We start from the raw sequence: 24,942 nt of genomic DNA, 5'->3' as shown, positions 1-24,942 counted from the left end.
TACCTCCTGCCGTCTCTTCCTCCTTCTCGTTTTCCGTCTGTCTCTCTTATTCTGCTAGAAATCCCTTGCTATCCGCTCGTCCAACCACCTCGCCACCAATCTCCCCCTGCCTCTTTTCCCTTTTGCTGCTTCTACTGTTTCTGTCCTTGTAATTCACCCTCTGTCTTCCTTCCTAACTGAGCCTTTCGATTCCACCGTCCTTCTTCTCTCGATCGTCTCTGTCTATCTCGTCTTATATCGATGAAACCCCATAGTATTTGGCCAATCAAAGAAGCGCGCGGGCGCTTTCTAGGACCCCATGTTGGTGTCCCCGAAAAAGAAAGAAAACCGGGACACGGCCAGGCAAGCGAAGGCTTTCGAAGGTACTAAGGGTCGGGATTCTATCCCTGGAAAGGAGGTATACAGGTATATATGTGTGTCTCTATACACAAACACACATGCCATATATATGTGTATATGTGTATATATATATACGTGCATGTCGTACGCGCAAAAGGGAGACTCCGGCCGAAGCCGTAATAGGAAAACGTTCCTCGTGGCTTAGGTCTTCTTCGTGAGATGAGATGAAATGATATCTATTAGCACGGATCACGACAGCCTCCGATGCGAACAACTTTCTTAGCCGAAGACATTGTTTCGACTATTTTCTTCATTTTTAACGATTAAAATAACCATTTCGATTTCAGTTATCCTTCATCTATTAGGTTTGTCAGAATGTTTCGTCGGTTTTGCTATCCTCAGAACTATATCACGACATGTCCGTTTTCTTTGTGAACTGACGTACAATAGTTCGTATCACGTTAGGTATGACCATACTCCATCGTTTTGGCAATTTATTAACTCTCTTGGAAACCGAGAACGTCTCGCAAAAAGCGAGATGACAATCAGAATCTCTACAATAGATTGCTTCACCGCGAAAATACGGTTTAACGTACTTCGAAAGCAATAGAATTGCTTACTGCATTATTGCTTTGGAATCAATGACTTGGTGTCAATAAAGTTTCAAGCGAACAAAGTACAGTTTTTACGTTCGTTTGTTCTGATGATAAAATGTTATCAACGTGACTCAACTTGGATCGCAAGAATTTTAGAAATATTGAGATTTTGTTCGCAAAACATGGAAGAATGTAGAAGTAATCTAACGAAAGAATAGGAAATTTCAAACATTTAGATACAAATATTTCTGCCATGATGCGATATCACGTTCTTAAAGAAATTTACTTATCTTGAAAATAACGTTTCTTTTACACCATTTAATAGAATATGCGCGTATAAATATGCGTGTATTCTAAATGGAATAAAAAATACCGAGGGAATAATCCCCCGATAGGTCCCAAAAGAGAAATCGTATCGATGGCATTATGACATCAGAGACTAAAGCTATCAACAGATAAACAACATCGCAGAAAGAAACGTTGGACGTAACTTTTCCATTCTATAGAATCAAATATTCATTTAGTGAACAATTTGATAGATGGATATTTGTTATACGGTTTTTGCAACTTGAGTAGATAGATTTCGGGTAAACTCATAAGGATGCTGATCGTATTGCGACAGCACTATGGGCATTACGATAGAGTATACGAATTAATGCTAAATCAACGTATGCTATTTTGTTATTTATACTCTTCTGATGCTATCGCTTGTAAGAAATGAAAGAATGAGAAAGATTGGTCGATGAGGCGACGTGTTATCTTAAAGCGAAGTTATTCGTTTTACCAAAGGTCATTGAAATTTCCCTCGTTATCGGTGTGATTCCGCTGGGAGATACGTTTTCCCGTGAACTGGGAACCGTATAAGGAGATAAACTCGGATCAGAACGCAACGAAGGAAAAGGGAAATATAAAGCACGCGAATGGAGAGGAAGAACGCGAAAGGACCTGCAGTTAACCTCTCGACTCCCGCCCCCCCTCTTGCCCCGGGATTTGTTGGTCCAGAAGGACCACTCGTACGTACATTCGCAAAACTCTCTACCGACTTCTCCTCGCTACCCTTTTTCTCCGCCCTCTTGGCATCTCCCGTAGCTCGCGTTTTTAAAGGGCGCACAAAAGCCACCGGAAATTGCTCCCGGCTCTTCCGACGTTACGGACGTTCTACGCCTGTCTTTCTCTCCCACAGCTTCTTCGTTTTCCTTCGTCCTCCGCTGTTCAGCAGTCAGTCCTCCTTCTCTTCTGTTTCTCTGCCCTTCTCCCTCGTCTTTTTTCCGCCATCGACGATTTCACGAGTAGATACCTACTGAGGCGGCAAGAGCTCCGATAATGGCGGATTTGGATAGCGGCCGTGCTATGCCGCTTCTGCACCAATTCGGCCGTAGATGAAGCGTGCGGCCTATGCCACGACGAACGATCCACGGAGACGAAACTGGCTTTAACGAAGCACGATCTCGTTCAAGTATATCGCGCGAAAGATCTGTCTATCAACGTGATACATCGAATCGTGTCGCGCCACTGGAACCACTTCCAACGTGATTTTCTATTTGTCGCAGGATTGTAAACCCTAAAATTTAGCGCGAAATCCTTCTCAGTGTTGCATGCTGACAACTCGTCGATTTAATCCAACGTTTAGCGAATGTTTCGACCAATTATAATAGGGCAATCGGTAGAATTGGAAAGGATAAAGGAAAAACGTGTACATACCTAGTATCAATTTTGAGCGTTCGCCTCGGTATAATTAACGCGTTATCGCGAGCTGAAATCTTCATCGTATTCATTTATTCACCCTTCCATTCGTTATTCGTTCTTTAATCGCGCGATGCAAAAGAACTGGAATATTATTTTCGCGTTCGAAAATTACTTCTTTCCCTGTAACAGTGCAAATTGACTTTATCAACGGAAATATCAATGAGACGCAACATCTTTCGAAACTGTTGACAAAATATTTACTTAACGATAGGAGAGAAGATGGGAATAGGCAGAGAAAGGGACCAAAGTGAAAGTTGGTAAGGAAAACTTGAACGAACCAGGCCGCGTTGCTTTTTGATGACTTCGGAGAACTTCATCTCGAGAAGATGAGACCTAAAAAGGACTTGGAAACTTAAATGTTGATATGGAAAGTAAGAGATCTGGGGCGTTATGGATTAAGCGATCAATCCCCTTGGGGGATGACAGACAATTTGCAACCGTGAAATATGACAGAATATGTTTCATCACCTTTCCTCCATGTAATAATCTTGGTTATAGTTCTCGTACGATCTCGTACAACGCCGATTAAATGAAATATAAATTTGTCTTTTTAAAAACGTTGGTTTAATTCGCCTAATTCGATAGAGAACAAAATGGAAAACGAAGCGAATGAAAATTACTGTCAACGGAGTGATCAATTCTTCGTCGTCCCAAAATATTGACCGATCTCTTTATTTGGGTATTAACGATGTTTCGAAGATGTATAGTTTAACAGTTTTGACAAGCGATCGATATACGTATAAGCTAGGAATATGCGGACAGAGAATGGAAGGTATATACATTAACTTAATTAATCAAGAGATATTTATACTTTTCGCGTGATAAAGCTGATCTTGTTGACAGACATCCGTTTATGCGGACGCAGACACAGGTTTCGTGATATTTTTTCGTGACATGCGAGGACAAACGTTCGAAATACACGACGCCTCGACTATTACTTACTTGCTCGCACTAACCGGATAGAGAATCCTGTGACGTAATCGTACACGATCGATTACGTCACTGGGTGGCAGCTCAATGCGAAGTCGATCGATCTCCCATAAATTACGGATGATCCTCCACTAACTATGAGACGTCCACTCATCCCCTATCAAGCACGGCTCGCCTGTCGAGTTGCGGGTGCAACGACTAAGCCCTCTATCTGACCCTTCCAGACCCTTTTCGTCTCACGAATCTTCATCGGGATCCACTCGGCTATGTCATACGCATTCGTCCTAATAACTGGTATTCGCGTCTAAACCATTTGTTCGGGCGAAGCCTAAAAATCCAAGCATCGAGATTCTTTTCGATACGAGGACCGAGTACTTGCGCGAGTTTACGTTTTTTCTTCCGTTTTATTCCTTTTCTTTTTTTCCTTTTAGTTCATGGTTCGAAAAGGGATAGTTTGAGATATCTTCTGGACACGTACGATCCATCATAGCCTTGTAACTGATAGAGATATTTGCGCATAGCGTTGCTTTACGTTTTTGCAGGCAATATTTCAGAAAAATTGCAGTTTGAATCGCGGTGTCGAGTTTGAAAGTATAGCACCAACATCATGACTTTTTTTCCACCCATTTGTCACACATATACGTCTACCATAAATCCTCGGTTGGTGGTCAAATTGCGCTGAAAATTATGTTCCGTATAGGATGCGATTCCCAGGATAATTATTGAATTTTTCAAAAGCTCCGGGGAACTGAAAAATTGATACTTTCCGAAAATTGATACTTTCCGTGATAGATCGTTCCGGCGTTCGAAAAATCGCGTTCGAATACGTGTACGAACTGCCAAACAGTATCGATGTGGCGCGACAGTGTGGTAAATGCTAATACAGATATATCGATGCAAAGGAAGTAGATTTTAACGTTCTCAAGGGTGATATCGATTCCGTATAACCAGAAGTACCAGTCTCCTGAGGATACTGTAAAATCTGATCACGAACGATATTATCACGATACGTATATCCGAGGCAGATATTATTCATATACCGTGTACGCTTGTAAAGAAGCCACGGGCTATGGTGAATGTGCGCGTGGACTCGAGGCAACCCTCGTCGCTAACTCACGAGAGATCCTTTTACCGCGTTTCCCGGTACCCGAGTCCGCGATTAGCGACCCTCCGTAACTCGTTCCAGGGTACTCGTTCTACCATTCCTTCGGTCTATGACTCTTCGATGTCCTTCGTGCTACCCCGCTTTTCCCGATTCCCGTCTTCTTCGCTTTATGACACTCTTCGTTCGAATCTCTCTCCTTGCTCATTATTCGTTTAGTTCCCGTTTTTTAACGAGCATTTTTTATCATCTCCTTTCATATCGACAAATCGCGAGTGCTTATTTTTCCAACGTTTCTCGGGATACAGTGTTCATTAACTTGTCCCATTCATCTTACTTTCCGTCGAACTTTCAGGACGGTTTCAGGAAAGCGAATACCTACAACGGCCTACGGCCGTTTGATATTTTCTTCTTCCGTAAATAATGCAGCATCGGTATACGTGGATCTCCTTTTGTTTCGTCCTAATACGCATTTCATAATCTCGAGTTTCAATGAAAATAAACGGGCGAAAACGGATCTTGAATATTCTATTTCTGTTCAGAGAGAAAGCGGCTGATTAGCCATTTATTCTGAACGAATACATTAACCTGTTGAAAGACCAAGCTCGAGCATCGAGAATGCTGCGTTTTATCTCAAAAGCCAGAAGGCAGAAGTGGAAAGCATCGATTACGATTGAGCTTCAGCCGGTGACCGACCGATTGAACGTCGAAAAAGCGCACCAGGGTAGAAAGGTAGAGAACGTTTCAAAGGGGAGAAAAAAATTAACAGACGCCACATGCTTCAAGGGTGGGCTTTAGGGAAAAAGAGAAGGGGAGATCTATCGAAACCTCAGTCCAGGTGCGTTAAAAGTTTAGCAGTCTGTATAAGGTGGTACAAGTTTTATGCGCACGTATTTCCAATTAATAATATTATTTGAATAATTATTCTTAAAAATATCTGTCCACAATGATCGAAAACTTTTGTTACAGAATAGTACGATCTTTGTGCAATACAAAGAATACTCGTATTACATATAACAAAATCGTATTAAGGTGTATTCCCTATTCATATTTTAAAATAAACATTTTCATAAGACAATTTAAAAACAAGATATTTTGCGTTCCCTAAATACCTTGTCGTATCTTTTATTACGTACGTAGTTGTATTATCTGCATAAAATTATACGCATCGAATTATACACATTGCAGAGAGATCGCACGAAAATTATTTTCTATATTACGCGATTGTACCTCTTCTATCGAAACTTATACTGAAACTACTACGATGCGAGCAGAGCAAGGGTTTCTGGAAATTCTATTCTCCTCGGAAGAATAGTCAGACTTCCTAAATTAATTAGGCTAAGCTGTGGTCTCGTTCCTTTCGTTTCATCCCCCAGATACTAGCGAGTATTGGCTATAAATAATGGAATTACGTAACTGCGTCACCATGAGGGGAGAACAAAGAATCATTTCGTTCCGCTCCCACTTTCTACCCTACTTCGATCTCTCTGTATCGTCATGGCGTTTTACGATATTTTCGTTCTGATATTATTTTGAAACACAATATTACACGCTTTAAAATATAGCACTAGGCATGTTTGGAAGATTAGAAGGAAGGCTAAAGGAAAATAACGTTCTGTTCGAGAGGTTTTGGGCTATCGGTAGATTCTGCGTTTCGATAATTCCGATCGTCGTTCCTATTGTCGACGTTCTCGGCGTATTGTCAACTAAAATGAGCGTGTTACTTCTTAGATGAGACTTAACAAGCTATGTAATCGGCTTCTTGTACAAAGTACGTTAAAGTACCTTAGCATTTCCAAGTTCTTGCAGATGGCAAGGAGAGCTTAAAAATCGTAGTTCCAACTTCTTTTTCTTTCTTCCTGTGGAAAGTGCTTTAACGAAAGACGAATATTCTTCCTTCGTTTCCAAACGACAATGGTTAATAAAGCGTAATACGATATCCTTTGTAAGTGTACAATGAGTCATTAAAGTATTTTTGAACGTTTACGATTAGTCGTGTCTTGTTACAGTGCCGATGAAATATTAAAAAATTTACACAACATTTTTCGTAAGTGTGTAAATACTTTCTCATCTTATCAGTGAAATTAGAATACGCAGATTGTTTTCAATCTATTATCTACATGCTTCGTAAAGTACAATCTTTAATATCGATCAATTTATTGACGTCAAACGCTATTAGCTATCCTATACTATACTTTGATTATACTATATATAGTATATATACTGACTATACTATATATACTATATATAGTATAATCAGAGTGTTAGTCTGCGGCTTTTAAATATATCGATTAGAATCTAAGGCGAATTTGGCTTTATTAAGCACCAGGGACGTAATACGAGAAAACATATGGCTTCGTATTAAACGATACCGATACCAACTCTAATTTGGAATAAACACTAATCTAATAAACAAAGACCACGCAAGTATTTCATCACGGCCGTCCAATCTTTGTCCTAAACGAATACAGATCCCGATTATTTTTCGTTAAAACTATTTGCAAAGATAAAATTGCGAGCCAAGATTTAAAATAGAGCAGTGTTGTAGCAGAGCGAAGTGATTCACCACAGTTGGTCATCGAAGAAACGCATCACAGACGTATCGTTGTTTGTTCTGTGTTATCGTGAACAACTTTTACCCTGGATAATGGGAAAGAACAGGAAGCTAAACATTTCGGTTCGACGTTAATTTCGTTTTACTTGGCGATTCCGTCAGCTTGGGGAAAATTGTGAGCGTCGAAGTTTGGTCAACGTTAACGTTACATCATTGTCGTTGTAATTAAATTTTTATACTCTTTCCGATAAACCGACAAACGAGGCCAATCGATCGCGGACATCCGCATATAAAAAATGCGCCACGTTGTTTCCCCTACTAATGATGCGTACTCACGTGTAAGCTTTATTACGTGGCATACACTCGAATAAATTGAACAAAGAATCGATAATTTTCAAATTTCTGCCTCCTCTCCTTTAATAACTGCATCCTATTTTGCAGTCCGTTAACTTGCATTGCTCACAGCTCACGATTAGTTTTCACTCGACCATGTAAACAAGATAATTATAATTTATTAACTTCCCTTCTTACAACGTAGGCTATCAAGTTGACCCGACATTATGTATACATAACACGCTATGTAAACCGGTATATTCGTGCATTCACTATTTTCCGTCAAACATAGAATAACGATTTTTATCTTGGGTACATTCAGAGCGATTTCGAAGTTGACGTCTTTATTTGATTAAGGATCATAGCGCGCCTGGTTGAAAAACATAAAAAAGGAAAATGAGAGAATAGAAATAAAACGAGAGAACTCTTTATATTCAACCGTAAAAATCGTGGTGGACATTGATCGATTTTTTTACATCTCGAAAAACTCGCGCTTCTTGAAAACCGTGCATTGACATCAAAGCCTCGGCGCCGCGTGCATGCAGCTTGCACCAGTCTAGTGTTAATTTCTCGTTAACCGGGAGAGAGAGAGAGAGAGAGAGACCTGGAGAGAGAGAGAGCGACCTAGAGAGAGTGAGAGAGAGAGATGATCAGTTGTCAGTGACAGCCGGACGCAAGGGTGGTATTGTCGAGGTCGCGTGGCACTAGGGTCGCAGAAGTGGAAGGGATAGAAACGGGAAAAGGGGGTTGCTGCTGGGTGGCTTGAACATTGGAGGCTGCAATAGGGGTGGTTTGACAAGTCCGATTGCGCAACTCGGATGAGATCTTATCGGTGCTCGTGACGAACACTCGGGTTGCGGACAGAAGGGTGGAAGAATGGCGAGCAGTTGCCGAGGTTCTCGACTTGGGAACGAGCTGGTCAGCAGGCAGCGTATCGAAAGGATAACGGAAACGAAGGAACATCGAAGAGGGTGTTCGTGTAGCCGATGGCGATGCAGGTGATGGTACACCGATACCGGTGGCCGCGGCAATGGCGATGGTGCTTGTGCGCCTTGCGCTGTTCCCGCGCTGAATTATTGAGACGCCACCAGATCGATGTCACAAAAGGAAAGCGGCCGTGCGGCTTGAAATGACGGGCTTTCGCGTCACTCATACATTATGCACGAGGCCGCTTCTACGTCCTGTGAGCTACGTGTATTCGTGGGTTGATACACAAAAAAAAAGAAAAAAAGAAAAAAGAAAGCGCCGTGTATCCCCCTTGTCTACGAGCGTTCTCCCCTGCTAGCTTTCTCTCGTGATTACGGTGGACTCTAGTCCAGGCTACCAGGTGGGAGGAAGACAAAAATGGCGGCGAGGTCAGGTGCTATGAAGGCCTTTGTCTTTTTTATACGCTTAGTGGATGGGGTGAACGAACAAGGGAACGGCAGGTTATTGTACAAATAATAATATCGCACTATCATTGTGTGACTATAGTTCACCTTGTACACTTACATCGCTATCGGTAAATAATTATTTCATCAATGATATCGCGATTATCGTTCGCGTAACTTTTTCCCCAACATCGTTTATCTGATCGGTTAAGGTGTTTTTAGATCCTTATATTCGCTTTGTTCAATTTTAAATATTACACAAGAAAATGTTTTTGGTAAAGGAAAAATCAAGATATTCTTGAAGTTCATATCAAACCGTGAAGTTACCATTTAACTTTCTAGAACGTGCTTTCTTTCCCCTTTTATTCGCGTATTACAAGTTGGAAAGTTTTTAATCTTATTAAAGAATCAGAATTCTGTAAATCGTTCGTTCCTGCACACGTCAACACAATGTTGGTTAAACGCGCCTATCGCAGATCGTTCGAAAAGGATCAGTCGAGTGTTTAACCGAATTGTAAGATCCATTAGGTTGGAAAATGCAAAACCTCTGCTCACCGATGCAGGCATAATACTATATTCCTCGTATTCCCGCTTGAAAGCTATTGGAGTATGAAGGAACCATTGCACGGAAAAAGGAAGAAAGAACAAAGGTGCATATGGGTTAGGTAATACTACTATATTAGGATTATGATAGATATATTCTTGACAGAAAGAATAATGTAAGAAAAGCAATGCGTATTCACGTGTACGTAGCATACTCGTACAAATTTTCACGTAACGTGAATCATCGAAAATATTTTACGATACAAAAGCGCGATACAGGAAAAGATTAAAAAAGATGTTTCGTAATACATTGTAATGCATAAAGTAATAGATTTCTATCGATAGGCATTACAGTATACTGCAGCAGAATCCAGATTCCCAACCTGTGTGTCGCAATTCTCAATGGTAGCGATATGTTTTCTGTGGAATCGCCATAGTTATTTTTACAAACCGTATTTTGTTTGCAGGTTATAGAGGTTGTAACTGTCTAGGTTCTACTTTATTACGATGGATCGAAACTATATCTATTTGTGGAGAACATAAAGCGTTCTTGGGCTTTAGTTGTCAAGGTTTGTTCTTCGTCTATTATAAAATTCGATAGATATCGAACAAACGTTTTTCTAGCAGACTCATTCGATGATTCTTAATACATTTTTACTTCATTTCTCATTTAACCTGCTATGTTCTAATGTTGTGATACGATCGAGACATTATTGCAAAAATGTAATCAAAGTCTTCCCATGGTAAACATCGGAACGAAAGTTTTTTCCCCCTAGGTTTCACATATAAAAGATACATTTTTTTCAGTGGAACTTGTTCGTTGACCTTATACGTTCTATAAGAAAAAAGTTTTCAGAAACTCCTGTATGAACTCGGATACGTTTAATTAAATATGATTTCTTCTTGTACTTGGAATCATATTTGATGAAATTCTCTCTCTCTCTCTTTCTCTCTCTCTCTCTCTTTCTCTCTCTCTCTCTGCAGAATAATAGTTCTTTAGCCAGAATTAAAATGAAAATTTTAGTGAAATGTTTTTGCCTTTTTAAAAGTTGAAATACGTAGAAAGTACCGAATACATTTATGTATCTGCATTAAATGCATTAGTTAATACATTATATATATTAACGTGTAAAACTTAACGTGTAAGTTTATGTATTACGCGTTTTAATACGAATCGAAACCAGCGAGTTTGTAATACAACCTTAGCGAAATTCAATATTTTATATCTTAATGGTTTTTTCGAACGCATGATCGTTTCACTTTAACGAAAAGGCACTTGCCCGTTTGCATTTTATCAACCACTCGAATTTGAGCGTTCGTTGCTATGGCGACGACATCATTTTACAGACTAAATGGAAAATCTTACACTCACCTACTTCGTACGTAGCTGAGAGAGGCATAGTGGGATAATGGGCCCGAGAATAGGCCTGTGGAGAAGAGAATATAGGGAAACATGTAGAGCGTCGGAGGTAAAGGAAGAAGCGAGGGTTGTGAATATCGAGGGCAGCTGATATCGACTAGAAGGACACATCCACGGGGTCTGCAGCCAAAAAAGAAAAAGGAGAAGCATTATCTTATGTAATATTTACCCTCTCTCCCACTCTTGGCAACGTATCTTCCTACTACGTGCTACCTCTCACGTTCTTGCGAGCCTTCTTCAGCCGCACCTTTTTCTACTTGCTATACTTGTATCTGTTGCATTGTCGTCGCCATCGCTTCCACCATCTACGACCTCGTATCGGCATCTAACAGCAGTCTGCACATCTTTTGTTTACTCTACGATAAGTATCGCTGATCGTTACGATCCACTATAGCTAGTCGATAACGATCGTGGGTATAGTAGATTCGTGGAAATTCCAAAGAATATATCCCTTTCTACGTGGCATTAGTTTCGGTTGCTTAAATATCACCGAATTCCTTCGGGATAACGTAATTTCCAATCGAATTTTGTACGAAAGCTGTATCAATCGCGGATAGATACCAGATTAGAATTGTCGTCGAAAGCAACTCTTCTTTATGAGTTTACACGCAGAGAATCGCATGCATGCTGTTTACTACAATTGATATTAATGTTGCGTCGTTGTTTCGAGAATAATTTGTGGTACATAAAATTTTCAGTCCGATTTATCATTTGGTAAAGAAGTGTTCGTTATTTCAAACGTCGCGTGTTTTCATTTGATATCTTTTGCATTTGTTCCTCGATATTCGTAGGCACGTACATTTACTTGAATCCTTTGTTGGTAAATTTAGTCTAAAATCTCTTTAATTCTCTACTTTATAAATGCTTAACAAACCTCCCGAATGCTTTTATTGGTGCTTGACACTAGAAACTTTTGAAACTGCGCAATCTGTTGGAAACTATGCAGGTATTATCGCGACGTTACAATACCTACGAGCAGCAGATTTCGCGTTCGTACTTAACGAAGCATCTGCTCGTTTAAATGTCAACTATTACTCCGACCGATGCATTAATCGTATACACAGGTTGAAGATAAACGACCGTGGCCATAAATTTTATTCAGCCACAACCATGGCTAGCTCTAACAGGTATCAATTACGATACTGATTAATATACTGGATTATTTATCGTATTCATCCGGTCTGACTGCTAATTATGGAAGTAAGCTATGTTCAGCAGACGAAGCGAAAGTAAAAGGGCGGGGCGAGGGTGGTAAATCTAATTGCCGTTCGATACTCTAGAGCTGAGACACTTAATTCTGTTCCCTCCTGTTCTGTTTTCATAGCCGCGTCACAACCCTACCCTCGATCGTGTCCTTTTTTTTCGACCCTCTCCCTAGTTACTTTGCCGTTCCATCCAGCGCGTCGCTCGCGGTAATCAGGTTGGCCCTTAATGCCCGTGAAACTAAATAAAAATGCAATAGAGCGTCCCTAGGTTATCGAAATCCACTTTGCCGCGACGCAGTCAGCGAACTGCGTGCTGTGATATATCGATTCGTCCGCTTTGGACGACCGATGACCAACTGAAAAACACATTGACTACGGAATCGGAACCGCGTACGAATCGTGTTCAAATAGAAAGCTTGACCACAGGACGAGCTGCCTTCGAGTTGTACTTACATCGTTCGTCGACCGCGTTCCACAAAGTTCTTCGAAAAAGCTTGACCGAGACGTTAACGGTATACTGGCGAGGTCGGTGAACGGTTAAACTTTCTGTCAAAGAGAGAGGCTTTTGAACGAACTCGATTTAGAAGTGGAGTCAAAGCGTAATATCGGACCGGGAGATTTCGATGTTCGAGAGTGCAGAGGATAAGTAAAAGCGATCCAAGTCGACGCGGACTTCGGCGCCATCGCATTCTGCCATTTCCGCGGACGTATATACATAACTTCGATCGAATGGAATTTCTAAACGGTGCTTTACTCACGCGTAATTGCACACGAAGAAGAAACGCTTGAAAACAATTACAAACTCGAGAGTTTTTACTTCTCGTATTTTATTTATTTCGCTAGCTGATATTAAAATTTACTCTTCCTGCTAAACTTGCTTTTACGTTTTTACGTTTTTAACAAAAGAGACATACATCGTAGTCGTTCGAACGAAACAAATTTGAATCCGTAATTATTTCGCTTTTACGACGAAAAGAAACGTTTAAAACGTAAAACACCTTAAGAATCGTATGCGTAGCTTATTCAAATTATCGCCAGCCATTTGTCTTCCTAATGAACAGCTAAATGCGAATATGTGGCTCGTAATTTGTAGCCGTGGCTAGGTTTGTCCCGGTATCAGGAGAGGCAGGTTTCCCCGGGACGTTTATACGGTATGGTAGCCGGCAAGTACAATTTGCACGCGGTGACGGAAGATAATGGCAGCGTCCGGAGACGTATTAAAGGTGAATTGCGAAAACAACGGCTAGCAGCCAGCCCCATAACTCGTCGGTAGATGACCGACGAGCTGCGAGAGCTCCTTCGGGTGTCGTTGACCCTTGAGTGACCCAACGTGACAGCCCGTAACGACTGAAAGAGACCCTCCGAGACTTCTCTTGATGAGGGTCCAAGATGGATGCCTGGCAATATTTCTCGCGTCCTAGAATTCGCGACTTTTTCGAAACTTCGACGAACGTCTTCTTCGTGGTTGTAGGACCGAGAATGCCAGGTAATACGGTTTACGTCCTATCGAAACTTTTGGTCATCTCATTTTTGTTATGGTGACGTAGCGCAATTCTCCTTCCACGGTGGAAGTGATTCAAACTTCGAAGTTACTAGAAAAATGTCCCGATCATCCTTGCGTTATCGTTTTAGATTTTTTACATTTTCGCACAATTTCCAATTAACTTATCCAACTTTGATATTTAACCGTCGCGTAAAGTTTTCACGCTTTCATCTCGATAATTTCTATTTGCCATGTAATCAAGCATTGATAAGATAATTTACTTACAACGATCGCGTCAAAGTGTCACTTTAGAAAGTTTACTCTTGTTCAATCGCATTTCGCTTTTCTTGTGACTCATCTTTTCGTTATTCGGTTCATCGTATTAAAGCCTGGGTACCTGCTTATGTGAGAAAAGAGTCGCGCGTATTCGACCACTAGACGCCTAAGAGGCCTGTGAATTTTTTGAGACAGTAGAACGTTCGTCCTTGCATTCGCCGTCGGGTCACATCAAACAGTGAAACCCTCAAAGCGGGCTCTTTCGTGCTCTTTCTTGCTTCTTTTCTCTCATTATACCGCTTCCTTCGTTTTCTTTTTTTTTACGCCCTTATCAACCGTGTCTTCCCTGTCGTCTCTGTTTTTTCAGCACTGTGTTAAGTGTACATTACGACCTTCATGTACGCATTAACCGTAATTTCAAATTACACCCCTGTGTGCACTTTCTACTTGTCGCCACTCGGCGACAATTACGCGCTACGTATGAACGGAGAAAGGAGAGCGACAACGTAAAGTTTCCTTTTGCAAAGTATGTCGTGTGGCGCCTTTGTTACGCGATATTAAATACGCGCGTTTGAGCCAACGTTAGAAATGAAATTTGTTACGGTTATTTTCCTACGAAATACAGGTTAGAACTCGCAACGACAATAATTTTTTATTACGCTATTCTTTGTAATTTCTTTGTTTATTGCGTTGAACTATCTTAGAGACCCTGCTGCCCTCCCATGAAAATAAGTAATTACAGTTCTGCGATTACTTAATTTTCAATCAGGTAATAAGGCAATACTTGATGACCCGAAGGCATATCGGCGCCTCTAGCTAACATAAACGAACTTTCCTTCATTACCTCTTTGAATATTCAGGAGTTTCGCGCGTGCCTGCGGCCATTTGCTAGAACTCAATATGTTTGGCAATATGTAGATAGTTCTATAAGTATCGATGGTGCTTAAGGGATATTGCAATAAGAGGCTATACCGAAAAGTATAGGCTGTATAATACTATACGATGGAACGGCACAGTCGTAAATTCAGGGAATCGAAGAAATCTGCCAAATACAGTTTTGAAAATCTGGCAGAAATCTCCCAAATTTTATAATCGTACACGAGCAATTTCTACGAAATATTTCGAAATGTCGAGAAATCGATATACAGAGCAATGGTACACCGCGCAATCGACCCGAAACGATAAGTTTTCAGGGAGCATGGTAACTTTGATCCGACACCAACCGTTTCTCCGTTCTCGTTTGTTTAGCAATTTAACAGCTTAGTTACCATTTCTAATCCGACCGAGTCAGCGACGGCAATTCTCTTTACGAGTAAAGTCCGCTGGGAGAACGTGCATCTTGCTTTCGCGCCTAGCTCTTGAATAGCTTACGAAATGGAATACCGGTGTACAACTTAGAAAGTCATCGTGAAAGTTATTATTTCGTAACATCGAACCGTGCTTGATGGAAATGCATAAATGTAAATACGCGGACACCGTGATGAATTACGAAAATGGACGTAAAATTCAATTTGCGAACAATATGGAATTCGGCGTACGTTACGCGGATCAAAATGTTTCCATCAATTACTCAGCGAGTGGGAACGTTTAATACATCTTTAGTTTTATGTGTATAATTCGAATATATGTAGATGTAAGAATTCGATTAGCGCTCGTGAAATTTCATTGCCTGAAATGAAACTTTAATCATCACGGTTTGTTCGAAACATCGCAACTTTAATCAAAATAATTTGCTCACGCACGATTCTATGCACTTTTGTTTGCCCTCAAAGAATTATGGAAATATATTACCTAAGAGTATCAATCAAGCTTTTCGTTAATATCAAGTTGCCAGCACGAACGATAGAAGCACTATCTATATTATTACTGGACGAGGTGGACCGAATAGATAGTAGGGTCTTTCAAGAAACGAACAAGATGTACTTTCATCGAAAAGCTATTGCGCCGGAGATGCTTTTAGCGATCTAATCTTGAAAGGTACTGCGAGTTTCAATGTTCCTGCAGACGACACCACAACGTCATACAGGTGTCGCTAAAGCGGCAGACAGATAATCCAAAGTATCGACGTATCGTCCCAGGAGGACACATCGCTATCAGAAGGCAATTCATATTAAAGTCCCGTGGGATCGGTTGGGATTGGTCCGGTGAATCTGGGGCAGGCAGTTGCCACATTGAGAGTCGTAAAGTATTCGAAGAGAGAGGTGATCCCGAAGGTTTTCAACCTATACGGGAAAAGCCGAAGGCAGTTGAGGACGACAGAAGGTAGAGAAGACAGTTCTATGGGTTGGCTTATCGCTTGCGAACAGGCACGCTTTTTCCTCCGGCTCTTTTCTCGCTTTCCCTCCTTCTCCTTTTGTCGCGGCTGCTCTCACGCCTTCTATGTCATCTATTCTCTTCTGCATTATTCTTTTCTAGCGTGTTTCTCCTCTTTCTGTCTTTACGCGCGTTTTCGTCTTATCTGCGCAACGATGCGACGATACTTTGACTGTTTTGATCCTTAGTAGCTGTGCGGGTACATCAATTACTAATATAAAAGTGACAAATTCGACGTTTATTAATATCAACTATATATCGATATTCAAAACGATATTATTCATGAATGATCGAATACGAATATTTTATGCTATTTCTTCGTATTGTACGTTTTCCTAGGACAAAAAGACCCGAAGTAAAGGATTCGATGAAAAGGAAAGTTGTTGTTTATACGCGATATATGAAGAATAATTTATTGTTTAAAAGTGGTGGAAAAATAAGAGTGGAAATGTATCAACTGGAAATTCAGAAACAAGGAGCCGAAAACGAACGAAGAGGGAGTTAAAAGGGTCACACAATTTAGTAGGGACGTAGCGCTGCATAAGTCTTTTCTTTTCCTTTCATCTGAGAGAACAGCGTAGGCAGCAGCTATTACTCGAGGAAAGAGGGAGGGAAAGCCAAGGGGTGGAAGTTGGGAAGGAAGGACGTTTTCCAGAAAAATAACGACTCTAATAATCTCGGTAGGCAGGTCGATTTCTCCCCGCCCTCTCTTTAACTGCCCCCTTTTCCCTGCAGCAGTCGTTTTTCGGAATCGCGCCTCCCGTGAAACTGTTTTTGGGAAAAGTCTCCGTGGCTTTTCTTCCTTTTCTCACCACCGTCTTTCCCTTTCTCTCGTTCACGCCCGGGGGAGATACTCGCGCCCAGATATTTCGAGGGTTTCCCATTTCTACCCCGGAGGCGAGGAACATGGAGCCACGCGAATAGGGATTGAAACGAGCACGATTCGCATGGGGGAGAACCTCGACCTTCTACCAACCTTCACCCGGAACTGCCGGATAACATCGATCCGAAACATTCGAGCGTGGGTTGACTGTATCAACGTGCAAGACCCGGAAGAGAGGAGAAGAGGGTCAATTATCGGGGTTCAGTACCCCAAATGTCTCCCTCTTTTCTTCCTCTCTTTACGTTCAGTTGTAACGCCTGCGTTCTATGATATCGAAGATGTGCCGACTTTCTGCGTTCCCATTAGGCTCGTTAGATTTAAGTTTCAGTTTTATTTAGATTTAAGTTTCGTCGTTTTATCGTTATCGATTCCAGTGAACTCTGGTTGAATTCTAAGATACATGGCAGCTACGCTCTTCCAATTAGAAATAACAATATCGGTTTAAAGTATTCCATCTTATCTTATTTTACTTGGACTTTGCAAATAATAAAAAGGAATCGCGTATCTGCAAAGTCGGCATATCGCAAAAACAAATATACTCGTAATATTAACCGTTGGCTCAGTCGTGGTGACTTAATCTTCGTCAAATTTACAAACCATTCGATCTAATTATTAATCCAGCGTATTTGCGTTGCTCTGGACATAGTGCGATCTATCGAATTCCTCGATCGACAATCGGTCATGCGTTCGCATTTCCGATCACCTCGTCGCTCCGGGGAAACTGGCGCAATCGGTAATTATCGGTAAACGTCGTCATAATTAAGTAACGCATAGTTCGCGAGTACGAGTCGAAGTCGTTCGAACAGAGACGTGCCGCGGCTTTTCCCTACAAGTCTCCGCAATTCTCTGCATTTTCTCCGATCTCCGTCTATTTTCTCGTAAAACGTACTCGCATTTTTTCCCACTCTTCTCCGTGTTTCGCCTTTTTCGTCGTTCTCTCTGTTCGTTCGCTCATTTCCTCCCGCTATTTCGCGTAGTTGCTCTTTCTCTTTGTCTCTTTATCGTCCGTGCTCGCTCTATCCGTCTGTTCCTGTTGCTCGTAGAAATATACAGGCCTGGAGGGGTCACCGAGTAATTGGTTTCATTCCCATGGAGACAGGCCTGTCCCGAGTTCGGACTGGTTCCACAGAATCCTGAAACCTATGCCATCGGCACGACCTGCCCTAGACGATTAAGTAACGCACTTTCCACGGATAATTATGTAGATGAAGCCGTTAGTTATGATAACTCTGCCAAGGATTACCGTGTCCCTCTCTCTTTCTCTCGCTCGAGTTATCTTCTCGAGTAGGAACAAGGGTTTGCTTCGAGATCTCGGAAAGATTCACCCTTTTGCTTGTGACACTCATATCGCCCAATTTTACGTCACTTTAACACAGACGTCTACTTAAATTGTTTAATTTGATCAAAGAATACGAGCGAAATGAAATTTTAGTAATGCGATTCCTGGTTAAAGAATCGACGACGACGTACGACATCGAAGCAATTACACCGATACTCGAAAACGTCTTCCTGCATTAACATAATTTTATTAAATCGAATCAGAAATTTCATCGAGCCGATTAAATATAATTAGCGCGAACGTGGACATACAAGATATTATATGAAATATTCAAACAACGATTAATCCTCTAGTAAACATGGAATTTAATAAACATGGAAAGTCATGTATTTGCGCAGTGGCTATCTCGCGCAAGCAGGTGCGAATGTTTATATACTTGGGTAGCGGTGACAGTGCCCATCGATATTCAAAACCGTCATTTGGGTGTAGCCGCTGTTGTCATTTGGAAACAATTATCGCGCTTTCTCGTTACGCTTAATGCGAACACAATGCCAGGGACACATCATTTTGTACCGTAGTGGTTTGGAAAACTAGATAACACGGTGCGTGATGCACGATCATAAATTCCGATTTTATTAGTAAACGTTGTATCCGCTCTACCCTCTCCGCTTCCCAGGACTTTACGTTATGTGTACCGACGCTTACGCACGCGCCCTTATATTTGCCTATGAATGCTTCGTATTAATTAAGCAGCGAAATGAACTTCATGATAACTCGCTTAATAAAATGTTTGAACGACGTTCGCGTTGATCCTCGGGTTAGAATCTTTAGGTTGAAATATCGATTTTCCAAATATTTTTTATCAAAATATGTTTCATGTAATACACTTATTCGACGACCAATCGATAACCCTCGAAAGCATATTTTTCTGGCCTGTGTGCTTTCCGAAATATTTACCATAGAGCATCTTGCATTTTCTCTTACGTCAACTAGAGGATATATCGTTTCGGCGTTATATGAATCACAAGATCACGTTATGGACAGGATTCGATATTTCTCAGCTCCGTGAGTTTGTGTTTTCTCCTAAAGCCCAGTACGTGAGCTCGTCTTAATTGCGAGCGTGCGGCTCGTGGATTTAAGGGTGTAATATTAAGGACGAACGTGACTGCTGACCACACTTCGTCGACATCCCCTTCTGGATCTAGAAATACCGTTGCTTCCCTATGTGAGACCTTCCCTCATCGACCGCAAACACGTAGCTGACAAACGCGCGAGAATAAGCTTTTATCGTTTCTCATTTGCATTTCTTCTATCTCTTGATTTATACGAACGTTTATCATAAAGACTTCGCCCTTAATGAATAAAATATACAGGTCGAACTCGGTAGTTAGAACTACCGAAACGTTTTTGTTACTCTTCTTTTCTTTTCCGTTTTATTTTATTATTTATATCGTCAGCAATGTAAAAATATCTTTTTAAATTATAACGAATTTACTATTTATAGCGTGTTATTGGTGAAAACACGAACATTCCTCTTTTCGTATACGTTAATACTGATTTTCTTACTAAATCCATAGTTTCCGAACCTACTGGTTAAAAGCTCGATGGTAAAACAACTTATCTTTTTTATTTCATCGCTAAAAATAACCTCTTTCTGTTGATAAAGAGCAATCCGATTATTCCATACCTATAGATTGTGTCTTTCTATAATATATTCCGGAATAATCAAATTCATCTATTTACATGAGAGCGTAAGAGCGCCTCTGTTCTTCTTCTCTCGATTCTTTCCCGGGAAACCAATAAATTTCACGAGTACCCATAAAAAATGAAAACGGGAAAGCAGGGGGAACGTTGCTTATTCGATAATAAAATTTGTTTTTTCAGTTTTTTCGCCACTCGTATTCCATCCCTATTTTTCCGACTGTTTCTTGTTTTGATTCTTCATTCCTATCTACGGCACGTTCGAAGCTGTCGCGGCAGGACAAAACTAGTTTAGAATTCATACAGCTGACATGAAATCTGAACTTTATTAGGCGTTGCATGCGTGCTCACTTCGAAACAAATAGGATTCCCGATTGGTAGCCGATAGCAGCCGCGCAGTCGCGCGACCGCGTGAGTTCTCCCTAAAAGGACACGCCGTGCCGCACCACGCCATGATGTTTCGCAATAACGACGATTGTTTGTACTAATTATTATAAGTCACGTACCTGAGTTTCGTGTTGGTGCACGCGTCGCTGCATATAATTTAATCAGTCATTCTCAAATGCGACATGATAAAGCTTGTTGATTGTACTCGCTTGCTATACCGACGATTATTCTGTAGGTTTCGTTCGAACGTTGTCTGACTGTTAACTTGCATGCTGAACGTAAACAATCGCATTTCGATTGTTCTAGAAACAACTGCAATTGCTATCGCTATACAGGTAATGTATACAAATACTCGAATGACATTTTTAGCGTGCACACTAATGTACAGGGTTAATGAAAATCTATTTATCGTCTATTTTCTTTTATTATATTCATTTTATTCTGTTATTAATTTAATCAGTATATGAATATACGATTTATCGCGACATTTTCAATGATTCAATACGTATAAATTTCCCAGCATAGTCAAGTATCGAATCACTCGATGCATATTTCTCGAAGAAAGACGAGTATTCTATTTTTGTACTTTGAATTCTGGCCGGATTTTATAGCACGCTCGATCCTTTTTACTCTAAGGAAATACGAGCCACTTTATCTTGATACGCGCTCCATTTCACTCGTGCACGCAGCCGTATCCCCGTGTTATCTTCGGATTAAGAAACAAAGCCGTGGGTCTGGAGTATGGATTTTCTTCATTACTGTGACAGCGCATGATATACGGAATGTATTTTCCTTTATGACATTCCTACCTCGCATGTACGCGATCCGTATTAACGAAGAACATGTTTAGTTTCGTACGACCACTGATTTATGTTCTATTACAACGGAACGTCGTGTTTAAAATTCGAAAAGCAACTTATTTCGAATAGCAGTCAATGCGTTGATAAATGATTAAATTTTATTCGTTCGAAGACACGGATTAACCACCGCGAAGAAACATCAGCGATCCAGAATAAAAAAAGTCCCCTGATCAAAAGCTCGCATCTTATTACTTTCGATAGGGGAGGTTTTATTGGAATTTGATTCGTTGGAAACTTTCGATACTCTGCCGCTTCCCCCGGAGAAAACGTTCGCAGATTCGGCGAAAACGTTGTCACGCGTTCTTGTCCATTGGTCGTCCGGCTATAATACAAAGTTCCGCTGAAAACGGAAAGATATTCCACTCCGGTCGTTCACTTTGCCCGAGTTTTGTTCACCGGAGGAATACCGATTTCCGGCGCGAGGAAACCACCTTCTTTTCCTGCGATTTATATAAGGTTGGCTACGAAGTTTGCTTTTCTTGAGACGCGTGGGAGCGCATCCGTAGAACTCGAACAGAAGTCACGGGGCGGAGAAAGTTTCTCTGCGCTTCCATGGGCAGCTCCATCCGAACGTGACCGATCTGGCATCTCGAGGGGACGCGCGCCGGCAGATTTCCCCGGATAATAATACTTCTCTCTTACAACAGTTCCAACAGTTGGAGAGGATAGCCGCTGGGCCGGTATCCACGGCGTTGCTCACTTGCATTCGCGTGGGTCCAACGCTGTCCGATACGCGCGCGTTCTCCGCTCGTAAATGAAAGGCGCCGCGACGACGCCGACGCCCACGGGAATACCGAGATTGGCACATTCTACCGAAGCGCGCCAGAGCTTCGTTCGCTTCACGAGCAAACTTCGAAGAACCTTCGTCACGTACGCGACACGCTTTTGAGCTCCAAGATTCTCGACAGCGCGGCGGTCGAACGCGCGCACTATCCCGACCTTCTACATCGCTGTCTACGTTTCGGTAAATCCAATTTTCCAAAATTGACCGTACAGATTTTCCGCCCAAGAACAAATATTTTCTCGCTCTCGGAATTTCTCACGCTCGCTCGGTTTCCTATAATTTCGTACATTTCGTACATACAATTTGATTTTATTTCGATCTTAGATGGTAATTAAACTGACTATCACGAGGGACAGAGAGAGCAGCATTTCGATGAAAAATTTCGCTGAAAAGAAAAGAAGAAAAGAATGGAAGCACCAGGAGAAAAAAGAAAAATCGGTGGTTTCTTCGCGTTGTCGGGGCGTAAACTCTGAAACAGGCTGGCGAACATAGCCAGCCACCGTAATGACGACGTGATGGATGGCCAGTTCGTAGGAACCATTTGGCAGGTTAGACTCGGTCAGCGCCGTTGCCCTTCCAATATGTCGGCAACGTCACTGGCCGATTCTAACCTATCGAATGGTTACAGTTACTCTTGAAAGGAGAGCAAGTTGGAAGAAGAGAGAGCGAACAGTCTCGTTCATCGAGGCGTGCCATGAGCGATAGCCGAGCGGAGCAAAGGCGATACTTGGTGCCACCCCCGGAATCGGCTAGCAGCTCCTCGCTGCCCACCCAATTCAATTCCTTAATACCTTATCCTCCTTCTTCTCCCTGGCAGCTCTCAACGCGGCCGTTACACCATCGGCTCGCCACCGCGCACACATACACGCACAGCCAGTCACTGATTCCGCGGATATATTAGTTTCATCGATTTGCTATCAGCCTTCTTGAACGTCCGCTCGCATCATCGAGAGCGCTCTTTCGCCATCCTCTCTTCTATTCTTCCATCCCTGCGTTTTAATGGACGACAGAGAAAAAGACCGAGTAATAGAGAAAAGATTAAGACTTACAGCTTCCCAGGCTATTAAGTTTTGGACAGACTAAGGGGAGATTGCGAGCTTAGGATTCAACGGAAACGCCACACCATACCACCACCCAGGATTTAGAGATTCTGTCGCAGAGAGTAGACGTATATATCCTGCTCGGCATGGAAAGTGGTCGAAGGTTACCATTTGACGGACAGTGGAAAAAGGAGTCGAAGATGTGACGGGATGTTCTAGAACGGCTGACGGTGTCAAACGTGTAGATCGTTATTTCCGATCGCGTGATAGAGCACCTTCGTTTCATCGCGTCACCTATGCACGCGAACCATTTCAATCACGTTATAGGATTTTGTACACTGAATTGCCAACTGTGCCAAAAATACGCTTTTCTCGTCCGAGTCCTACCTATTCAACGACCATGCGCCTAATTGAACGGTAAATTAATTAAAATGAAATAGTATATCGTGCGATCTTCGTCGATCGAAATTATCAGTTATACGTCCTAAAATTTGTATCCTTGATTCTTTACATTTTGAGTTACATCTTACCTACAGTAAACCTACAATATTCTATTTTGCAAGCATCTATCGCTGAATTGTCTGAGTCATTATAATCGAATCTATTACTCGAATCTCGTGGGATTTAAAAACACTGTCTTCAATTTCAAAGCAAGGAAGCTTTATATATTTATGACGAAATACGTACGCTTGTCTATCGGATTAACCTATAAACGATTCGAAGTGGCGGTAACTTTGCCCCAAGGTATCGTTACGGAACGTGGAAGAGAATTAAGCGAGACAAGGCATCTCTGTATTGTCGCTTTAATTGTCTGAGTCGGCATTACTCGATTTTGGCATAGTTAAGTTTCATAAATGTATAAAATATGTTGAACGTAAAGACATCTATTAAAATTGAAATGCGAACAAAGAAAACGTACGAAACGAATCTCTCGCACTACGACATTAATAAAAATAACGTGATTTTATTTCTATATAATCACTGGTATCGATTGATGGTCACACTAGTAGCAAACTGAACTAGATATATTCTAATAACGCGTTCTAAAAATATATGCAGGATGTTTCGCTTAATTAAAACATTTTCAACGCTGTCTCTACCGCTTTGGACGTGCGCTAATGTCGTTACTTTTTTTCTTTTGTTACACAACGATTATAAACGACATATGATATTTTAATAGGAAGTGGGAATAAAGGTACGGAGTTTGAATAACAGCCAGTCTGACCAAATAAGGAATACGAGGACCGTTTTTCAAGTAGGTATAATAGGAGGTTGTGTTTTTGAATATCTCAAATTACATTATTTAATGCAACATTATGCACGCCGATAAATTTGAACACTCACGTCAAATTTAATATACCGGAATTAATTTGCAATTGGACGCAAAATCATGATTATTGCAATTACTTTAATTAACGTAAATTGATGTTAATCAATTTTGTACATAGCCCGATGAGCAACTAGTCGAACCGTCTAATGCTGTTTCAGAAATACAATTGAGAAAACGTGGAAAATCAAGGGCAGAACATGGTGCTGGTTACGTCTTAATTGTACCAGTTCTACGGACTTCGTTAATGCCAGCTACCGACAATTACTGGGGGCAAGTTAGGTAACACCTTAACGATCGCGAGGAATCTCTCTCTTTTATGTAGAATTTATATAGTTATAATAACGAGGAAACAAAGTGACACAAGGGCGGGCGAACCGAGCATTACGAACGTTCCGTGTAACACAATCGATAAAATTACTGTTGGAATATTCTTCATAGAAATCGTTAAAAACGATTGATAATCATCAG

The 24,942-nt window shown here is 41.3% G+C and overlaps 1 protein-coding gene across 11 annotated transcripts in view; it reads right to left on the bottom strand.

Moving 5' to 3' along the window:
* Positions 1-24,942, bottom strand: part of LOC100644981 (CUGBP Elav-like family member 4) — a 594,520-nt gene that overhangs the window by 79,298 nt on the left and 490,280 nt on the right. The window lies entirely within an intron of this gene.

This window comes from Bombus terrestris, chromosome 15, assembly GCF_910591885.1.
Source record: "Bombus terrestris chromosome 15, iyBomTerr1.2, whole genome shotgun sequence".
NCBI lineage: Eukaryota > Metazoa > Arthropoda > Insecta > Hymenoptera > Apidae > Bombus > Bombus terrestris.
Note: the sequence above shows the minus strand (reverse complement) of the source record. Positions and strands in the feature narration are given on the sequence as shown.